This window comes from Adiantum capillus-veneris, chromosome 24 (genome assembly GCF_014529385.1).
Source record: "Adiantum capillus-veneris isolate H3 chromosome 24, ASM1452938v2, whole genome shotgun sequence".
In the NCBI taxonomy this organism is placed as follows: domain Eukaryota; kingdom Viridiplantae; phylum Streptophyta; class Polypodiopsida; order Polypodiales; family Pteridaceae; genus Adiantum; species Adiantum capillus-veneris.
Genome location: NC_140954.1, coordinates 53073088 through 53083611, shown reverse-complemented (window position 1 = coordinate 53083611; position 10524 = coordinate 53073088).

Here is a 10524-nt window from a genome sequence, read left to right as displayed (position 1 = left end):
TCTCCTTCTCGCTCTTCCTACTCCCTTCTCGGTTGTCACATTGCAGTGTCGTCTGTTGCATTGCAATCGCAGGTAAGAGCTCCACACATTGACGTAAACATTTCATGGTAATCCATAACTTTGGCTTCGCCAATTCGCGGCCTAATTTCATCATAAGTAGGAATTTAAGCTAGGAAATCACAAAATAAGCATAGGCGGGGTATTGGGGCATCATTGCTAAGCAATTAGGTGCATTCTGGATAAAAAACGACTAGGACAAAAACTCACTGTTGTTAATAATCACGATTTTTGCACGACCTAAAGTGAGATTTGAGACCATAAGCATGTCTTATAAATATATCCTATAAGCTTTGTAACATTTGGATGTCATTTGATCCTGTAACGGTTATGATTTTTACCGATTAGCGATTAGCTTTTGGTGACTTCGGTCACTTGAGTGTAGCTTGAGTTAGATGCGAGTTGTTTGTTGTTTTCCAAGCGATTGACACTCTCTTGTAGCCTCTATGCACTAGTCGAGCCAGCTTCATCCCATGGATTGACAATTATGTTCGTGATTCCCGCTATGACTGCAATAAGATAGGAGTGAGGTTAGAAACCCGTCCCACATTTGGCTTAGTTGTTGTCTGTCCTTGATGTAGCCACTATATGGAACAATTATTACAGATCTCCCGGTGTATTTAACACTAGCATGAGGCCTCATTCTTATAGCTATGTACAAAAATAATTCTAAGACTGAGTTATTTTTGTGCTACCTCTAGTCACTTGTCTAAAGCCAGCTATCTTTTGAGCTTTTTAGTTTCTTTTGTGTTTATTTATTAAGTTAGAATAGCAACACACACGTCCTACATACAAGGCTCTCCTAGATTTCTAGGAGAATCGGAACGCTGGCTTTAGAGATTAGTTTCGATTATAGTGCTAAGTTGGACCCACTGTCTTTAATTCCTATTTAGGTTTATTGGTGTTAGGTGGTCCCTCTTAGACTATAGTTCATGATTCCTGTTGGAATTAGGGTTGCAGAGAAACACACACAGCTTGGAGAAGACGAAGGAAGCTCAAGGCACACAATAGAGAGTGTGTTACTTAGTGTGCAATGGAAAGATAGATAGCCCTAGAGTGATGGGCGTATATACAATGCACGGGGGAAAAAACCTCCTAAAGAGGGAAAAAATGCCCCGGCGGTCCTAGTGTGTTCACACACATCACTACCACATGTATATGGTAACAAATCCTCCCTGGAGTGATGCGGTGAACGAGAGGTGGCACATGAGTAAAGGGAAGTGCCATGCCCTGAGGACAGGATCAGTCCACAAAGGGGAGTAAGCCCAAAGCTTTGCGGAGGGCTTCAAGCTTCTCATGAGACAATGCCTTTGTGAAAAGATCTGCAAGGTTGTCCTGTGTTGGCACATAACCCAAGCTGATCTCTCCTGCTGAGAGCCTCTCCCTGACATAGTGGTAATGCACCTCAATGTGCTTTGTGCGAGCATGAAAAACTGGGTTCCTCGCAACTGCCAATGCGCTCTGACTGTCAGTGTAGATAGTGTTGGCAGTGTCCTGTCCAACACCCAAGTCAGCCATAAGGCGTCTGAGCCATACACACTCAACCGTAGCTGTGAAGACTGCCCTGTACTCAGCCTCACGACTCGAAGTGGCCACAGTAGGTTGCTTCTTGCTCAACCATGATATACATGAACTGCCAAGCATGAAACAAAAACCACTTGTGGACACTCGCGTGTCAAAACAACCAGCCCAATCTGAGTCCGAAAAAGCATGTACGTCTGGCGGCAATGATCCCCCCTTGGGATAAAACAAGCCAAGATGTAAAGTGCCACTAAGGTAGCGGAAAATCCTCTTGACAGCCTGCCAATGCTTAGACCCTGGGCTATGCATAAATCTGTTGACCTGCGAGACTGAAAACTGAATATCTGGCCTCGTGTTGCATACATAAATGAGGCAGCCAACAACAGTTTGGTAAAGAGTGACATCAGCAGGATCGCCAGCATCATGTAGACTCAATTTCAAACCTGTTTCCATGGGAGTGGCAATAGGTTTGCAATCCTCAAGTCCAAACTTACATAGCAATGTCTCTATGTAACTTTTCTGACACAAGGCAATACCACCATCACACTGCTTAAACTGTATACCCAAGTAATGATGCAACAGCCCCAAATCTTTCATCTTGAAAGTAGCATTCAAATCAGCCTTAAATTCAGCAATATGTCTCTCATTTGGTCCAGTGATCAGCAAATCATCAACATAAAGAACCACAATGAGAAATACATCATCCTCACGCTTTACATACAATGTGCTTTCTGTTGGACTGTTACGAAAGCCTCGTTTAACCAAATGAGTGTCAGCTTTCTCATACCAAGCACGAGGAGCTTGCTTCAACCCATACAAAGCCTTCTTACATTTTCACACTTTGTCCTCTTGTCCTTTTATGACAAAACCGCGAGGCTGCGTTACATAAACTTCCTCAAATATGTCACCATTCAAGAAAGCAGTAACAATGTCTGATTGATGTACATCCCAACCAAAATGAGCTGCCAATGCACATAGAAAACGCACAATAGTCATACGACAAGTGGGAGCAAAAGTCTCTTCATAATCTATGCCTTTTTGTTGTGCATAACCCTTTGCAACAAGTCGAGCCTTATGGCGATCGATCTCACCATCCGGCTTGCGTTTCAACTTGTAAACCCATTTCGTACCAATGGCCTTTTTGCCAGGAGGCAAATCACATAAAGTCCATGTGTCATTCTCTATAAGTGCATCATATTCTGATTTCATGGCAGCAATCCAATTTTCTGAATTCTGTGCTTCATCAAAAGACAGAGGCTCCTCAACATCATGTAAACTAGACACAGCGAAAGCATAACAATCTGATGCATAAGATGCATGGCGAGAGCCCGAACGAGTACGACTAGATAAAGGTGCATCCAATTTACTGTCATGCAAAGTGTGCACCAGCCATTTTGGCATACCTCTAGCCTGCTCATTTTCAGCCCTTTCCTCATCAAGTACATCATGTACATCTGCATCAGTAATAGGCTGTTCTAAAACATTTTCAGAAACCCCCATAGGCTGTACATTTGCCTCATTGGAACTTACATTCGTATTTCCACCACTGAAAAGAGGCAACAAAGTGTCATAAATGTCCTGTGAGCTTACATTACTGTCTCTAGTACATGACAACAAGGGCTGAACAGAGTCTTCCACAAACACTACATCCCGTGAAACCAGAATACGTTTTGTTTGCGGATGATACAACCTGTAACCTTTGCTTTCAACACTATAGCCAACAAAATACATTTGACAGCCTTATCATCCAATTTTCTGCGTTGCACTTGTGGCACCAAAGCATATGCCAAACAGCCAAAAACACGCATGTGCTCAATAGAAGGCTTTCTATCATGCCATGCTTCATATGGAGTAATAGACTGCAAAGCTTTCGTAGGACACCTGTTAAGTACATAAGTGGCACACATGATGGCCTCAAGCCAAAAAGAATGCGGCAAAGCTTGACTTTTGACCATACATCGTGCCATTTCCGTTAGTGACCTGTTTTTCCTCTCAGCAACACCATTTTGCTGAGGTGTATAAGGCACTGTACATTGGTGTTTTATCCCACGACTAGCCAGAAATGCATTAAATTCATGAGACATATACTCCCCCCCTCGATCGGAACGGAGGGTGCCCATAGTACATTTTGAGACATTTTCAACCATAGCCAAAAATTGTTTGAAGCACATAAAAACTTCGGACTTCGCTTTAAGCGGAAATACCCATGCATGCCTGGAGTAATCATCAATGAAAGTCATGAAGTATAGGTAATTGCCCAAGGACGGAGTTTGCATGGGCCCACAAACATCACTATGCACAAGCTGCAACCTGCATGTGGCCCTAACTGAACCATCCTTTGGAAACTTAGAACGCTGCATTTTACCTAGAATACATTCTTCACAAACATGTTTGACAGGTGCTTCAAGAGGCGGCAAAGAAGCAACCATATATGATTTCTGCAAACGCAGCAAACTGGCAAAATTCAGATGACCAAAACGTGCATGCCAAAGTTTTGCATCTGAAATAGCCCTTGAATCTGCAACAGCATTTGCAAAATTTTGTCCACACTTGTCATACAAAGTGAGCTTATACAGCCCACGGCACAAAAGCCCAGATGCAACAATTTCATCACCAAAACTGAGATCATGAACTGTACATCTGTCATCCACAAATTTGACTACAAGTCCAAGTCTAGCAAGTGCGGATACAGACAAGAGATTCTTCTTGATCCCAGGTACATAAAGTGCATCAACAAGTGTGAAGGAACTGCCATTAGCAGCAGTGAGCACAATCTTTCCAACACCCTGAACTGGATAAGAGGCGTTGTTGGCACAAGTGACTGAATTCCCATGACGGACAGACTCGAGAGAGGTAAACAATTCACGATGTGAGGTAATGTGCTTTGTAGCACCACTGTCGAAATACCACACATGTGAATCTGCAGCAACTGACAAGCATGCATCATGGACAGCAGGATTGTAAGTGCACTCTGCGCTAAAAGCCCATTCTGCATAAACATCAGCATCACAATCTCCTTTCACAAAAGACTCAACAATGGCTGCATTTGTATTGGAACCAGCATTTGCAGTGGAACCACCCTCTTTCTTCTTAGCCTCTTTGGCATTCAACTTAGGACACGACTTGATCAAGTGATCATTGGCTTTACAATAATGGCAACGCATCTTCTTTTTGCCCTTATCACCAGAATTGCCAGACGAAGTGATGCCAGCAGAAGCATTAGGAACAGAATTTTTGCCACTCGCAGCAGAACCATAAGAAGTGGCTGCATTACTGTTACCACCCTTTCTTTGAGAAGCAATAAAAGCCTGTTCAACTGCACGCTGCCTAGTCCTGTTTTTTCTAGAAAGTGACTCTTGCAACAGCAATGTGCATAATGCATCAAACTTGACAACTTCAGGATTTCCTTGGGTCATGAGTCTCCAAGTACTAGCAAAATTCTGGTAGGAATCTGGTAAGGCATCAAGAACAGTCTGCACAAGGGAACTGTCCGAAATGACTTCACCTACAGAAATGAGTTGCTCATTGATATCCTTGACACTAGCAAGGAAAGTGTCCATATCATCTTCCTCATGTATAATCTTCGACTCTAGCTCTTTACGCAGCAAAGCAATTTTAGCCTCATTGCGGCTTGCATAAAGACCTGCTAGAATATCCCAAGCCTGTTTTGCAGATTTTGCTGAACGGATGTGAGGAATAATGGTGCGCTTCACAGACAACGCAATCAATGCATGAGCCTGTGCATCCTTAACATCCCAACGAGCTTGTTCTACCGTAGGCAAAACAACTCTAACAGCTGCAATCCTTGCAGCAAGACCTGCAACATCCTCAACATCGCCTAGATCTTCAGAACCAGGACGTACATCAATGCCCTGCACAATGTTCCAGACACCTTTTGACACAAGAACATGTTGTATCATATAAGCCCACATAGGGTAGTTGTCCCCATCCAACCTGTCCTCAGCAGCAAACATCTTGAACACATCTGTGTTGTTGTTGTCAGGCATGGTAAATGCTGCACCTGATGTGAAAACTGCCCGAAAATAGGAGAAATGGAGCGGGAACAACTTGTGCTATATAGCACAAACCGTAGAAGACTATAAGGCACCTGTTATGCAGAAAACGGCACTGACAGAAAATCAGCACAAAATAACGAAATAGCTTGTGCAGTACTGCCCATAGTGGAAACGGAGGCCGAAATGAACCCAAATCAAAATTCTGAGCAGACCAAGCTCTTCGAGCTTGCCCAAAATATTTGTCGACCTGCGAACGCTCGCCAAAGCTCACTGAAATCGGAGAAAGTGAGCAGGCGTGTGCTGGAGCAGCTGGCGACTAAGCCCGGGAGGACGTGACCTGCTCTGATACCAATTGTTGGAATTAGGGTTGCAGAGAAACACACACAACTTGGAGAAGACGAAGGAAGCTCAAGGCACACAATAGAGAGTGTGTTACTTAGTGTGCAATGGAAAGATAGATAGCCCTAGAGTGATGGGCGTATATACAATGCACGGGGGAAAAAACCTCCTAAAGAGGGAAAAAATGCCCCGGCGGTCCTAGTGTGTTCACACACATCACTACCACATGTATATGGTAACAATTCCTGCTCACGGATATCATAGTCTTTTGACTTTGCCAATTTTAGGGTTGCAGGTTATCCACCTTTACTAACCTTAATTTTATATAATTTTTTAGGAGCACACTCAATATAAAACATGAGATTCATCCAGGACCTGGAGAAACATGCAAGAATTTTAGAACAGATTAAACTTTACCTAAAGGATCATCCCCCTTAAAAAAACCCATGCCCCTATTCTTACCCAAAAGGCTAAAAGCATTGTAATTTCTTACCCTAAATAGTCTCTTTCTAACTCTTCTATACGTTTATTACAGGCCTTATCACTCTCCCAAAGTCTCGAGTTAACTTTTGAACCTATTTCTATGGCAACTTGCCTTGTTTTTAGATGTATAAGTAGCTTGGAAGCATCACAACTCAATTATGCATCAACCCTATCTTCTGACAAAAAGTTTTCTATTTTACATATGCTATCTTTTAATGACTGCGTCAAAATCTTGGCCACTTTAGACAAAGATAGTAAGGATGGTGTAGCTATGATCTCCCCATACATTGCCCAATTGCCTATACTTACTTTGCAATACAACCAGGAAGTAGCTTAGTTCTCTTTGTCTAGGGCAAAGCTATCCAACTTTCTTAAGAAATTATGTGGCCTTAATCCAACTTTTATTAGTGTCCCTACTTCTCTTGTTATCCCACAAACTGGTGGTATCTTTTGTAGAGACAATGCTACTTTGTAGGCTGTCAAAGAATTCCAAAACAACCTTTGCTCCTTCAGTGACTCTAACCTATTAGAGATGATGCCTAAAGTTTCCAAGGTTTTCCCTTTTCTTCATGTTAGACAAATTGAGGTTGAATCATTTGGAGTTGACCATCAACTTTGGATCCTCCTCAACAAAGCCTTTTTAGAACCTATCCTTAGTGAAACATGGGTTTATCTGGCCAACCTCCCTGCTTCCAGTGTGGAGGAATGTAGACTCAAAGTTTTAAAAGGTGGGTAGTTCTTGCACAAAAGAGGACTCATTAAGGCTCCCTTCGGCCTCAACTTTATTGACCATTCTAAGTGTTCATCTAATGTTGGTCTGTACATTCAAATGTTTTTGGTCTTACATTAAATGTGCTTGCAAATTTTTGGACCCTAAAGCATCTTGTGAATCCAGTATTATGTGGTTTGACCATGAAATTCGGTATATTCTCAATCACTTAGAACTGATCTTTCTTGAGAAACCTGTGGACTTCCATTTATCACTTATTTGCTCTTGGTCCAAAGGGCAAGCCAAGACACTTGTTATTGCCCAAATTGCTTTCAACATCTTTCGTGGCCTTATGCTTGATATTCTAAAAGAACTCAAATCTGAGGAGCCTAGCACCTATCTCACCACCTATGCCAATTACAAAGGAATCAAAATCAATACTGGACTCAAGCCTTGCATAGAAGATGATGATTCCCCCTCACTAAAAAGACCCAACTCTTTAACCACCCTCTGTAACTCTTTCACATCTTTCCTAACACCTAGTACTTCTTCTAGCTTTAATAGAGGAAAATCTCTCAGCTTTACTAGAGGAAGAGGGAGAAATACACCCATCCGTCACCTCCTTGACTTGTAGTCCTCTGTACCTTGCAAGTATTTTTTTGCCCTTATGGAAGGATGTGTCTCTCAAAAAATACTTCTACAACAGATCTTATCTATATACACTGACTGTTCCAGAATGAACTTTTTGATTGGTTCTCACCACCCAAGTCAATCTTCTGTGTGTGCTTTCATCTACTTTTTGGTAACCATGAAATGTTAGATAAAGTCTTAATTGGTTGGACATATCATTGGCTTGTTAAAAGTTTAGTCTACAACGATGACTTTCTATGCTGCAATACTATCCCTGATTGTGCTTGTGATAAGTTTAACACTTTTTGTAAAGATTTTGGGTGATTTAGGCAAGCATGTCTGCACTTGTGATCTAAATGTGATTAATGACCCCACATTCCAAAAGATCTTGGCTAAAGGACTGAATCACATTCCAATTTCTCCAAAAAACTCCTATCTAGCCCTATCAGCTTTACTTAGCTGCTTAACTGACCTAGTGAATACTCTGCAATTGGAGAAGACGGTCCTACTGGACTTAACTAAATTAGTCCAATAGTGTTTTTTCAAAAAGTAACCCTGTTACCACATGAGTGGTTGTCTACTAATAGCACTTGGATCACACCAGACCTCGGTTTATAATTTCAAAAACTCGCACAAAATTGGTTTGTTGTAGGTCTTGATAAAGCCGCCAATTGCCCTACTCTTATTTGCAAAAACCTCGCTTGGAAAGCTTCTCGCTTACGTCTATCTGGTGAAGAGTTTACCTTGCTTAATTTATCCCCTATTGAGGTCACCAATGTATTTTAAATCGTTATAATGGTCTTGGATACTCTCTTGAGAGTGTCAAAGTACCTGTATTATTTCCCACCTATATACACAAGTTTTGTTGGATATATGATGCATCAAATGGGATATTTACCAACATTACTAAAGGCATTACTTTATGCCTTGACCTTTTACTTTCTGAGTTTGAATCAGTTTGGGCAATTAAACAAAAAAAATTGTTTGGACTTTCTCAAAATACAATAAAACCCCTTTTGGCTTGTTTTACGAACTTCATTAAGGTCACTCTTAACCTCCCCATTAGCATAAATGCCTAATCGATAGATTTGTATAAATATAGTAGGTTCTCTAATAATTACCTAGCTAGATATAGCTAAGAACTATCTACCAAAATTATCTCGTAGTTAATTACATTATCAATGTAATTTTTCTACTCAAGATAATTTTGCTAATAATAATAAGAAAATTTATTATTTAATGCTTCTCCTAATTATTTCTAATTACTCAAATAGATGATTATTAGATATCCTTCATTGATAATTTTCTTAGCTATTACTTTAATTTTTAAGCCTAATTTTAGTATTATCTTAGCTAAAATAGCCAATTAAACTTTACTTTTTTTGTCAAACTCACAAAATTTTTCTAGGCTTAAAAATTAACCTTTGTGCACGGGGGATTCCTATGTATTTCCGTACGGTACGATGTGAGTGTACAAGAGGGGGGGCTTTTGGAGGTTGCACATTGTTGGAATTAGGGTTGCAGGGAAACACACAAATCTTGGAGAAGATGAAGGAATCTCAAGGCAAAAAACAAAGAGTGTGTTACTTAGTGTGTAATGGAAAGAAAGATAGCCCTAGAGTGATGGGTGTATATACAATGCATGGGGGGAAAAACCTCCTAAAGAGGGAAAAAATGCCTCGGCGGTCCTAGTGTGTTCACACATATCTCTACCACATGTATATGGTAACAAATCCCCCTGGGAGTGATGCAGTGAACGAGGGTTGGCACGAAGAGTAAAAGGAAGTGCCCTGCCCTGAGGACAATATGTGCCTCATCGGGACCAGTGATCAGCAAATCATCCACATAAAGAACAACAATGAGAAGTACATCGCCCTCACGCTTGACATACAATGTGTTTTCTGTTGGACCAAATAAGTGTCACCTTTCTCATACCAAGCACTAGGAGATTGCTTCAGCACATACAAAGCATTCTTACATCTGCACACTTTGTCCTCTTGTCCTTTCTTGACAAAACCGTGAGGCTGCGTTACATAGACTTCCTTAAAAATGTCCACATTCAAGAAATCAGTTACAATGTCTGATTGATGTACATCCCAACCAAAATGAGCTGCCAATGCACATAAAAAATGAGCAATAATCATACGACAAGTGGGAGAAAAAGTTTCTTCATAATCTATCCTTCTGCTGCGCATAACCTTTTACAACAAGTTGAGCCTTATGACAATCAATTTCACCATCCGGCTTGTGTTTCAACTTGTAAATCCACTTTGTACCAATGGCCTTTTTGCTAGGAGGCAAATCACATAAAGTCCATGTGTCATTTTCTATAAGTGCATCATATTCTAATTGCATGGCAGCCATCCAATTTTTTGAATTTTGTGCTTCAAAAGATAGAGGTTCCTTTATATCACATAAGCTAGACACAATCAAAGCATAACAATCTGATGCATAAGAGGCAAGGCGAGAACCTGAACGAGTACGACTAGACAAAGATGCATCCAATTTACTATCACGCAAAGTGTGCACCATCCATTTTGTAATACCTCTAGCCTGCTCATTTTCAGCCCTTTCCTCATCAAGTACCTCATGTACATCTGCATCAGTAATAGGTTGATCTGTAACATTTTCAGAAACTCCCATAGGCTGTACATTTGCCTCATTTGAATTTACATTCGAACTTCCACCACTGAAAAGAGGCAATAAACTGTCATAAATGTCCTATGAGCTTACTTTACTATCTCTAGTACATGACAGCAAAGGCTGAAC